At 30.3% G+C, this 4446-nt stretch overlaps 1 long non-coding RNA gene across 1 annotated transcript; it reads right to left on the bottom strand.

Annotated features, from left to right (window-relative positions):
* Window positions 1-206: 206 nt before the first annotated feature.
* LOC107913906 (uncharacterized) lies at window positions 207-1015 on the bottom strand. Its single transcript, XR_001688668.2, has 2 exons — window positions 738-1015; window positions 207-438 (listed from the first exon to the last, which is right to left on the bottom strand). It is a non-coding gene; the product is annotated as an uncharacterized lncRNA (long non-coding RNA).
* Between the last annotated feature and the right edge of the window lie 3431 nt (window positions 1016-4446).

The raw sequence follows: 4446 nt of genomic DNA, 5'->3' as shown, positions 1-4446 counted from the left end.
GGATCGCATCTCTTTTAAAAAAATCCTATGTTGCAGTAGGGGGAGTGTTTCAAAATCAAGTTGGAGGCTAGTTACTTGGCTTTGCAATGACAATTGTAAATCAAGAGTTTTTTAAATCGAGGCAAGGACAATCTATGAGGGATTTTCTATTGAGTGGTGTAATAGCCAATTTTGACCCATGTTTTAAAAACAAAATAAACCAAAAATGGGTGAAAATCCAAATGTTTATTAACAGTCCCTTTATATATTAAAATGGCCCAAATAAGACAATACCCAAACCTAATTCACAAACCCTAATAGTCCAAGCCCACAACACAAACAAAATTTTCAGCAAACCCTAGCCACCAAGCCTTCAGCCGCCGCTCCCCACCAGCATGGCCACCAACGCGCGCCGTTTCATCGCACCACACGCCACCTCTTCCATTCGTCGCGCAACACCTGCAACCAAATCAAAAATAGCAGCAAAGAAAGCACGTGAGAAGTAGATGAGTAAATAGCAAAAAATAAAAACAAAAGGCCAATGGATTGTAGATCTGCTTTAAAAGCGAAAATATGTTATTTGTATTTTTTTTACGCATACATTTTAATCAAAAGAGCAGAACAAAGTTTAAGGTTGATTTCGATTCTTATTCTTGTTTTCTATTCGATTTTTTTATTTTCCTTTCATTTTATTTTTACTACAAATCCATTTAAAAAGTGGGCACGAAAAAAAATAATAAAAAGGAAGAAGGTCTCACTGGAATCGCTCGTGATTTCTTCGCGGAGGGCTCTCCTCCGTCACCGGGATCGGACCGAATAAGGAGGGGAAGACCTTTCTTTCGCAACTTTTGGGTTAAGAAGGCTTGGCCTTCGGGGACACCTCAGGGTAGGCCAGCTCGCACCGCCCTTACCACCGCTTGTGGTGGCACCGTGGCAACAACGGCGATGAGGGGTTTCAAAACCCTAGCCGCAAGAAAAGGGAGAGAGAGCAAGAAGAGATCTCTACTATTTTTTTTAAAATACTAGGGCTAAAAATGAAACAAACAAAAAATTTGGGCCTTTTATCAAGCTACAAAACGGCAGCGTTTTGGGTGGGGGGTCTAGGTGCCGAAAAGGCATCGTTTTGGTGTGCCCATGCGTGACCCGACCCGTTTCAGGGGGTCCACGTGTTTCCCTTGGATGGGAAATTTCCCACTTTGGTCCCTCCCCCTTTTCTGACCTTTGATTTGATCCTGATTTGTGTTTTTTTTCTTTCAAATAGCACCCGATTATTTTATTTCATTTTTAATTTGGTCCCTGAATTGGACAGGTGAAACACAACGCATTTGGGGCTTGGGATAATGTCCCATTTCATCCTCACAACCTTGAGCGCGTTTTGATTTAGTCCTTGGCACTTTTCTGTTATTATAATTTATAACTTTTCTTTTATTTTGATTTTAATTTAATCATTTTCCCTTTTTATTTCAAACTGTTTTGTTTTATTTTATTATATGTCCCATTTATAATTTATTTAGATATTATATTTTATTTAGTTTCAAACTTTATATGATACTTTTAAATTTGTCATTTGTTTTTTTTTTAAAAAACTGTTTTATTGTTGTTTATTCCAAGTTTTACATATTAATGTTTTTAAACATATACATATGTTATTTATTTTATTTTTACTTTTATAAACTGTTTGTTTCCGTTGCATTTCTTTATTTTGTATGTCTTTCACATGATATTTTAAATTGTTTTTATTGATCAATTATGAATACTTTATACCATTTTATCTTATGTTAAAAATATTATTCATAAACATTATTATAAATTGTCATATTTTTACTTTAAAGTACTACCTTCTATTTCAAAATCGTTTCATGTATTATTTATTTAAAGCTATTTAGTACTTTAAATTGTTTTACATGCCTTTCAAAATCCTATTTATTTATTTTAAACATTCTTTTTATTATTCATTTTATGTTTTTTTTGTTACCCATTTTATACTTTTATGAACATATATGTGTATTATTTGTTCTAAAATTTATATATATATATCATATTTTCTTAAATTGTTTTATGCATCATTGATTTTAGAAAAATTAATTTTTTACTTTATTTATTTTTAAACTTATTTATTATCATTTTAAATAGTTTTTACGTTTTATTTATTTTGATTCGCTTTATACTGTTTTTTATTGTTATATATGTTTTTATTATTCATTGGTTGTTAATGTTAGCATGTAAATAATGTATGTCGAGTCATTATTGTCCTTGTATGTACCATAATTTGTTCACTTGTATTTCCATATGATTGTCATACATTTGTGCGATGTTATTTACGTACTATTGTCCACGCTCATTAGTATATTGTATTTCATACCATTGCTTCATAAAGTAAATCCCAATACATTTATCCAACAAATTACTTTATTTTAACTTAAACAAATAACATACGTTGTTTAAATGCCACATTCGCTACTATTCAAAAACAAAAATTTCAAAATAAGGCAATGTTTTGCGTTTTAGAACATCGAAGAATTGTGCCCTAACTTACGGGGTTTCGGTTCTCTCGTTGATTCTAAATAGCTAAATATCCTTTTGAGTTTTAAAATACACGGAATTCCAATTAAAATTAAAGACGACCTTGTGCTCGGGAGTTCATAGTATTGTGTCCTAACTTACGGGATGTGATACTCCGATATCTCGAGATAAGGAAATCTTTAACAATCGTTTTGAGCTAATTCAAGAATTTTAAAATCGATGTTAATAAAAAAGGATCGTATTTAAAATCCATTCCCGATTTTCAATTTTCGACTTTAAGACACTAGCTAATCAATTCGGTACCAATTTTTGGGCGTGTCGAGGGTGTAATTGACTCCCGAACTTGTTCTCCTAAATTTCGTAGACCAAAATGCCGTTTTAATAAACTAAAATTGTTTTATTAAAACAAAGGTAATCCGATCACACCAAATAAAGATCGGTGGTGACTCCCGTTTTAATCTTCGCTTTCGAACAAAGTCGATGCCCGTTTTCAAAAAATGGTTTCGACAAGTGGAAGGAAGGGTTCAAATAAGTTGAAGTGGAAAGTGATAATGCTATTCTGGTTTATACTATCAACAATGGTTATGCAGTGGATAATAGCTTTTCAGAGGTACAATTTATCCACTCTTTACTTGTGAAGGGCTGACAAGTTAGATTCTGGTATATTCCAAAGGAACAAAATAAGGTTAGGGATTGCTTAGTGAAGATGGCTATTGGTGATTTAAATACGGTTTGCACTTTTACAAAGTCTCCAACGAGTGTTTGAGGATTGTTGTTGGCTAAAATTTAGCAACTCAAATCCAATATGAATTCCTATTAGAGTTATATTGATGTAGTAGATTCCTGCTACTTTTGTTTCTAAAAAAAAATAAAAATTCCATACGTATTATTGTTTTAGACAAGTGTAGTTTTATTATAAATTCCAACTTTGCCAATTTTAGCATTTGATGCCATTCTATCCATTTCTTTGATAATATAAAGAAAGCAAAAGGGAGTTTAACATTTGAATACGTTCTCTTCCGACCCAATAAATTGTGTAGGTAGAAGGTTTTTTTGTTTGTGTACTTACCACTTATTGGTTTTATATTTTCTGTGCCTCACAATTTCATATATGATTAACTCTTAATAATAAGATTTATATATTTTCAAAAAAATGTTTATTTTAAAAAATTATGCATTTTTTTAAATATATATTTAAAGTTTTATTCTATTACCACTTTAAGTAGTAATCATGAACTCTTGTTAAAAATAAGCTTTGAATTAATTAAATTATGATACATGACATTATTAACTAAATAAAATATTTAAAATTAGCATTAAGTATAAATTAAATTAAATTAAAAATAAAAATTTCATATTTCATATTTCTCTTTCCCTTTTTCTTCCATTCTTTTCTGTCTTTATCGTCTTAGATAAGTGTGAAATAAAAGAAAAACCCATAAAAAATAATCTATCATAGCATCAAAAAGGAAAAAATAGAGGGGTTTTTTTTTCTATTGTTAGTTTTTAATATTAGAAACGGGATTTGTTTCAATGGCAAAGACGATGATGGTTTATTTTAATATTGAAATTTGTGATTTGTTTTAATGAGAGAAATTTGAAATAAAGTTTATTTCAAAATTTTGTACTACTTTCTTACATAGAGAAGATGAAGATGGAAGGAGAGAGATTGAAAGATAATATATATATATATATTAAAATTAATTTTTATTGGATCTTAATATTAAATATTTTTGTTTAATTTAAAATGTCACCTGTAGTATTTAATTGGTTCAAAAGTCTTTTTTAATAGTAGTTAATAGTTGTCAGGAGTGAAATCAGGGAGGCTGGCATGGGCCCCGGCTTCCTTAAAATGTAAAATTGCATTTTAAGTTATTGAAGTTTTTTTAAAAATTTTAAATTAATAAAGGTAAAATTACACTTTGTCCCCTCTAAAATTATAAA

The sequence above is a fragment of the Gossypium hirsutum genome, chromosome A08, assembly GCF_007990345.1.
Source record: "Gossypium hirsutum isolate 1008001.06 chromosome A08, Gossypium_hirsutum_v2.1, whole genome shotgun sequence".
NCBI classification, from domain to species: domain Eukaryota; kingdom Viridiplantae; phylum Streptophyta; class Magnoliopsida; order Malvales; family Malvaceae; genus Gossypium; species Gossypium hirsutum.
This window is presented reverse-complemented; position numbering and strand designations above follow the sequence as displayed.